This window comes from Gossypium hirsutum, chromosome A07 (assembly GCF_007990345.1).
Source record: "Gossypium hirsutum isolate 1008001.06 chromosome A07, Gossypium_hirsutum_v2.1, whole genome shotgun sequence".
In the NCBI taxonomy this organism is placed as follows: Eukaryota; Viridiplantae; Streptophyta; class Magnoliopsida; order Malvales; family Malvaceae; genus Gossypium; species Gossypium hirsutum.
Genome location: NC_053430.1, coordinates 1503321 through 1511877, shown reverse-complemented (window position 1 = coordinate 1511877; position 8557 = coordinate 1503321).

Here is an 8557-nt window from a genome sequence, read left to right as displayed (position 1 = left end):
ATACTTAATTGCATTTATCCCTTGCAACTCTAATATGATAATATATGTAATTTAAATTAGGTTTTAATATATATGATATTGATTATTACAATATATTATATTGTTATAAAATAAATTTTGATTGTCAAAAAGAAATTGTACTATCATATTTTGTAACAAATATATTTATGTCATATTTGTTTCACAAATAATAACTTTTAGAAAATGATTTCAAGAAATTTTGCCAAATAACGGAAAATATTTTACGCAAAATCATCCAAACACTAGAAAGTTATAACACCCCTAACCCGTATCCGTCGTTGAAACAGGGTTTCGGAGCATTACTAGAATTTGCAAATCACCTAAAAAAACAATTAAATACTTACCGATTTAATGCATCGTATAAATAAATATATTACCATTCAATCAACAGCTTGACACTTGTATAAGCATCAAACAACAACATTGTTAGTATACTAGAACATATTTCATATAAATTCAACATTGATATACTTAATTTCTCGACGTGTCACACTTGAGTTTAATAATTGTCTTTACTTACATAATTTCCTTGTATCAACATATCAAGATAATCATATATGTACATGTCAAGAGACATATTATTCTCTTGCTATTTCTTCATAAGCATATCATTCATTTCGTTATATCATTATTTCATGCACCATAATTTCCATACATCTTATGTATATTTATTTCGGTAATAGCTCATATTAAAATTAACATAAATTAAATTCCATGTACCTATACTTATTTCATTTATCTATCTTCTTAATTATTTCATTCAACTATTTTGTACATATATTTCCATATGACTAATTCTTGTAAACATTTCACAAAACCATTTCATATAACCATTCATCATCTGATACATATTACCTGAATATCAATTGTTCAACTGATGTCATAGCATTTCCCATCCACGGTCTTATTTATCTTCAACATGATGCCATAGTGTCTTTCAACTATGGTCTTACTCATTTCTGTCAGGTTGCCATGGTATCCTTCAACCATGGTCTTATTCATTTCATGTTACATTGCCATGGTATTCAACCATGGTCTTATTCATTTCCGTCATGTTGCCATGGTATCTTTCAACCATTGTCTTATTCTTTTCATGTCACGTTGCCATGGTATCTTTCAACCATGGTCTTACACATTTTATATCCTGTTGCCATGGTATCTTTCAACCATGGTCTTACACATTTCATATCATGTTGCGATGGTGTCTTTCAACCATGGCCTTACACATTTTATATCCTATTGCCATGGTATCTTTCAACCATGGTCTTACACATTTCATTTCAGAAAGCACACTCTCGCGAACCTCATCCTTACAGCGGGATTACCAGTCCAAGCTAAATCCCCTGTAATATAAACTCATAGAGTATTGTCGGGATTACCAGTCTAGGCTAAATCCCCTGCAACGACAATTACTTTAATGAGCTTGGATCTGAATTACCAGTTCAGGCTAAATTTAGACCCTAATTCGGATTACCCTCCGGGCTAAATCCATTTTACACGTATTATTCAGGAGGGCTATATCAGAATAGGATCACCAATCCTGGCTAGATCCTTTTTACCGTCAATTCCTTTTCCAATGAATTGAACATTCAAATCATATTTTCATCACATAACCACATATTTCAAGTATTTAAAAATACAATTCAAGTTACACAAGCTTACCTCATTACTTGTTTGTGTTTATAATTTCATTAACCCGATATCTTTTCTTTTCCATGATCAAGTCTAGTATTTGAGTCGTCTGGATCTTTATAAATAAATTTAATCATCATTTTCATTCATTTCATATTCTAATGCATTTAATTAATGCTCTAGGAAAAATTACCATTTTGCCCCTAAACTTTTAATTAATGACGATTTCATCTTTAGGGTCAAGAAAATAAAATTCTTGCAATTTAATCCTTACTTCCAGCTATTATTCTCATACATATTGATAACAGTCCATGAATTCTATAAAATATCATAATTTTCCATAATTTCAACACTTTTCAATTTAATCCCTAAAACATGTTTTCCCTTGATCTTGAACTAAATTAATAATTTCACTCAATTTTATAATTTAAATAATAAAATAATCCATTTCATGGAATTTGGTCATTTCTGATATTTTTACAAAATTACCCATAAAATTTCGCTTTTATTCAATTTAGTCCCTGAGCCTAAAATATGCAAATTAGCCATGCTAGATGAATATTCATACATATTTTTCCTCCTCCTCCTCTCTATTCCACATCCTTAATGTATATACACACTTGTAATTAACATTATCTATAATTTTTATTATTTACTTTTATGAATATTCAAGCTGTCTATCTGCGTCATAATCACTAAATTATTTATATCTGAAGCTATAGAACTCCAAATTAAGATCCTCTACTTTTTCCTGAAACTAGACTCATATATCTTCTTTCCATAAAATTTTCAGAATTTTTAGTTTAGTCAATAAGTACAGTTTATTCTTTAAAGTCACCCTTATTCTGCTGTCTGATAGTTCCGACCCTTCTTTACTAAAAATTAATTATCTCATTATACAGGATTCGATGATATTCTCGTTTGTTTCTATTAAAAATAGACTCATTCAGTATTTTAAACATATAACTTTAAGAGCCTAATTATTTTTCTTCAATTTTTGATGATTTTCCAAAGTCAGAACAGGGGAACCCGAAATCATTCTGACCTTATCTAACTAAATTTGTTATATCTCACAATTTACAATTTCATTGCTTACACCGTTTCTTCTATGAAAAACTAGACTCAATAAAATTTAATTTCATATTTTATTCAACTTCTAATTCAATTTCCACAATTTTTGATGATTTTTCAAAGTTAGACCACTGCTGTTGTCCAAAACTATTTTAGTGCAAGATCTTAATTACCATGTTTATAACACCCTTATTTTCTTTCTCTACACTATTTTTCATCACTTTCTCTTATTTTCTATTCATTAACATATCAAGAACTTAGGATCATATGTAAGGAAACTCTACATTAACATCAATCCCATGCCTTTTCAATAATATCATACTTAAAAATATATTGAAATCATGATGTTCTTACCTTGTTCTATTGATTTCAACCTTCATCTTGATTTTCTCTCTCCTTCAGCTTCCATTTATTGAATCCAACTTGATATTTTAACCTCCCATAGCCTCCTTAACATTTTTCTCTCTTGGTAGCTATGGAAATTCTTTTGATTTTTGGGTGAAAATGGTGAATTTTTGGTAGAAGGACCAAATTGTAAAGAAAAGAAAGTTTCTTTCTACATTTTCTCTTCATACGTTGGGTGCATGGGAAAAAGATGATGATTCTTCATCTTTCTTTCCTTATATATACTAAATAAAATAATAATAAAATAATAAAATATCATTTAAAAATTAAATTAAAATATTAATAAACTAATATTTATTTATTTATTTAATCTAAAATATCTCCAACATCATTATTGCTTTCTAGATTTCTCTCTCTTCCAATTGATCATTTTGCCCTTTATTATCCTTTAAAATTCCATCATTGAGTCATCATTTAATTTGATAAAATTGCAATTTAGTCCCTCATAGTTCTTCACCTATTCAATTTGGTCCTAATTCATCCATTTTCCTTAGTTTCTAGATCATTCCAATCTTTAAATATTTACACTATTGGTCCTTCAAAATTTTCATATTTACACTTTAGCCCCTCAAATTTTGAGTATTTTTTCTTGTGCAACAAAACTTTTCTCACTTTTACAATTTAGTCCTTTCTTGAATTAATATATCATAATATACTTCTCAATTTTGACATAACTCAAAATTTTCCTTTTTGTCATTTTATTTCCTTTTTTTACTATATCAAGGATAATATATTACCTTAAAATTTTTCGGGGTATTACAAAAGTATAAGTTTTTCCAAAAAATCAATCCATTTTTTAGAAATAATTTTTTGAAAATTATTTTCAATGAAATAAATGCATGTAGCACCTTGAGGTCATGTTACATTTAGGTACTAAATTGGACCTAGTTACCAAATTTAGGAACAAAATTTTATATTATCCCAACTAAGTTTTATGACTCTGTAATAAATATTTTATTGTCTCATATTAAAGATTTAATTGCACTAGATATCCTTAAACTATGCCCCTCATTTTAAATTAGTCCTTAAAGTTCAAAACATTTTAATTACATCATCGTTCTATTAAGGTTATATCAATTACGTCATTCTATTACTAAAATCGTCAATTTATCTGTTAAATAAAACATTAGATATTTTGTGACATAATTTAAGATGAAAATTTTAAAGAAATTTGATGTTTTAAAAATATTGATTTTGAAGTTTTTAAAACTTTTACAAAATTTTTATTGTTGACCTTCTCTTTATTTTCTTTGTTTTACTTTTTTAAGGTTGTGTAACAACTCTATACTTTTATTTGAAATGTTCATTTTAAATTATGCTACATAAGATTTAGTATATCATTTAATGGTTAAAATAACAATTTTAATAATAAAATAATCTAATTGATATAACATCAATAGTTTGGAGATACAATTAGAATGTTTTGAAGTTTTAGAACCAATTTATAACAAGAGTCATAGCTTGGGGAGATCTGGTGCAATTAATTTCATACTAAACTATTGTAGTTGACTTTTTTTTTCTGAATTTTGTTGCTTTAAATATTTTTAGTAGGGTAAACTATACTAGTAGTCATCTAACTATGTGCAAGTTTTCATTTTGGTCATATAACTAAAAAAGTTATAATTTAGTCACCAATGTTTTCGAGATTTTTTTTGTCACCCGACCGTTAAGTGACTAACAGGATGATAATATGCCACTTTTTAATTGGTATAATAATAAATTTAATCATCAATTTTGACATTGACTCTATATAAAATATAAAACAAAAAAAAACAATATCAATTTTAGAATATTTATAAAAAATATAAAATTTAAAAATATATAAACACATGAAAAATTAAAATATAAAATATCCATAAAATCTCATCCAAACACTTTGTATAAAATTGTATTATTTAGCTATTGAGAGGAGAGGAGGCTGATAGAGAATTTTAGGATAGAGTTTTACTTTGTTGTTGTTTTTTTAGCTTATTTTAGCCACTTTCATTTTTATTTGCAATATTTTGTATTTTCCCTTTTAGATACTTTGTAAGACCTTTATATTTCAATTCAAACAATTGTTCTTGTTCCATAGATAGCTAAATCTCTAGGTGGTCAATGATATAATGAAGCATGCAAATGAGTTTGATTGATTTAGTTGAAAATACATGCAAAGTGTTCATAAATTGAAATCACTTGCACTGCTTAGGAGATATGATCCCAAGTAGGAAGAGTTGATCCTTATTAGAACCATCCCATTAACACACCGAGCATCGACATTGATAAACAAAGTTTGTGCTAACTCAAGATTGTTAGAGTTGAGGGTTAGAAGTGATAGTTATACTGGACGTGTACTAAAAGAGTACCAGAGTATAAGGGGTGCATGGACCATTGTTCTTATAGCCCTATTAGCATACCAATCAACTCATTAGTCACAAATTGATTACTTTGCATCTAGTTTACAATATTAAGTTCTTAGTTGATAGTTTAAATTTAATTCATTTATTCATTCTTTATGCATTCAATTATCGTTTGCATCAATAATTAGCCCACAAATTTTGTTGGTATTTTAGATTGATAAATCGCTAATATTTTCATTCTTATAGTTTCAATTCTTATTTCCTAAACGATACATTCAATTCTATGGGTTCAATCTTTGTAATACTTTTTGACGAGCATTTCATTATATTATTTCTTAAATAACAACTGTACATTTGCAAAACAATAAACTTCAAAATATTTTTTAAATTTTTTTTTCATATCTGTATTTATCTTCTATAATTGAAATTTGTGACTATCCCTTCCAACAATATTATATCCAAAGTTGAAACCTGCATAAATGTTCCTAAATTGCTTGGCCTTTGTTCTCATGTGGTTTATTTTTCATGTTTTGATGTCCTTATGTTTTTGTCTATACCTTCCATGGCATCATTGCAGCCATTATTTATGCAATAAATAATTAGAACTTAAAGGCTTGAAAATAATCAATAATAACGTATGTAATATCAACGATATTAAAATGAAAAAAATTATATTATTATTAGTGTAGCAATAAATAATTTATTTATAAATTTATTAAACACAGGTTCAGTTCTTATATATAGTTAGTTATTTTATTTAAAAACTATATAAAAATATGAAAAGATAAAAATGCCATCAAAATAATAATAGTAATCATTTAATAGAAAGAGTATATTGTCAATTCCTAACCAAGTTTGTACTAATCCTTGATGCCAATTCAGTTAAGGATTTTATTAATAATTATAGATACACAAGTTTGGTGAAAGAAAACATTTTATGTTAAAAGTTATTTTTTAAATTTACTCAATAATTATTATTAGTGTAGCAGTGAATAATTTATTTATCGTTTCACTAAACACGAGTTTAATCCTTAGACATATTAATTTTTAGTTATTTTATTTAAAAAGTATGAAAAGTAAAAAATGTCATCAAAATAATAATAATAGTTATTTAATAAATTGGTATGTTAGTCATTTCCTAATTGAGTTGCACCTGGTTAATCCGTGACATCAACTCAGCCAGTAATTTTATTAATAGTATACATATAGAACTAATGGAGATAATAGAGTGTGCATAATAAGATCAAAATGTATAAAAATATGTAATAATAATAAAAACATTTAGTTGAGTGGTAAATTAAGGATTTTACTAATGCAGTTGGTGAGGGTTCAAATTCCATTGTAAGCATATTTTTTATTGGTTTTTAAAGTGAATTGACTAAAACACCCTCAAATTATATTACTTATTTTAATTACAAAAAGACATTTTTATAATCTTCTAATTGAGTTGGTGTCCGATTGACTCATAGCGCTAACTTAATTAAGAGTTTAAATAATAGTATAAATTATGACACATTTATGATGTGGGTGATAAAAATTTATATAAATAACAAATAAGATTTTAGTTGAAATAGTAAAATATAAATGTTGAAAACATACTGTCTTAAGTTCATTCCATTACGTATATATATATTTTATTTTTTTTATATAAAATATATAAAAAGTCAAAAACACTTTTAAAACAACATAATTTACTTTGTAAAGTAATGTTATTTTACTGATTTCTCAATTAAATTTGTGTCCGATTAACTTGTGATATTAACTTAGTTAAGAGCTTAATATATAATACATTTATTAAAATGAGAAGTTGTTGTCTTTTTACATTGAATCACACTTAAAATTAACTCTAGAGTTAAAAATAGGATAAAACCATAGATTCTGTATTGAATTTATATGAGATTAAAAAGTTTCAAAGGCTAAAGCTAAGCATTTTACATTAAAATAGTTGAGATTGAATTGTAATTTTTTTAAGGGACTTAAAAGTGAATACTTTTTAATAGATTAAAAATAATTAAATTGAAGTATTAATTTTAAGAGAGGCTGAAAAACCAACTATACCATTTAGATGAGTAGAATGAGCTCTTGCAAGACAAGGGTAAGCTAGATGCAAAGGAGCTTGTGTTTAGGACTGTTATTTAATACCCTAGTCATCACATGGTGTAATCATAGTAAGCAAGCAAGATAAATTAGGGAAGTAGTAAAATTTAAACAAAACAACTAAAAATTAAATGTCTAAAATTCAACCCCAACCTATAAAATTATTTATAAACACTTAATTAATTTATTTATAACTTAATTATTGTTTTAAAAAATATGTCATATTTTATGTTTTTTTTAATATAGTATTGGTTAAAGTGATTAACTTCTAAATAAGTTGATTGATGTCATCTGGAAGTATGATAATTGTGTGTGAATTTATGTTTTGGAATATTCTTTGATACTTCAATCAATAAGTAAGATAAATTAAAAAAATAATAAAATCGGGAGTGGAAAGAGAAAACCTTGAATATTTATTATTGATTTATTAATCCTTCGAGGAATTACTTGAAGATTATTTATGAGTTGGTCGTTTGGTTATGTTAGTATGCTAATTACCTAGTGATTAATTTGTTGATCTTATAACCTCGTAGGGACGACGCTAAAGGAGCAGATAGAGGTCTAGCACCCTCAAAATGACAAGTTGTTGTTTTAGTCCCTTGCATTTTTTAAAATTATAAGTTAATTTAATGGTTAGAATACATTTTGGCTCCTAAAGATGAAATCTTTTACTTCAATCCCTTCAAAATTATAGAATAACAAGTATATACAAAAATAAAATTATACTTTAATCGTTTTAAAATTTTATAATTTAATTTTAACTCTAAAGATAAAATTCTAGATTTGTCACTTGATTTTTTCAAGATATTTTTTTTCTATAAATAAATATGTATGAAGAGCACTGATTAAGTGAGGGTTTGGATGAGTAGTGAGTGCGGTGCATTTAACTTACTTTTTTTCTCATGCTATAGTATTACTATAATATTTAATCTTACCACTACCACTGTTTTTATACTAAACTCATTGCCCATCTAAACCAGTGTTTTAACTTT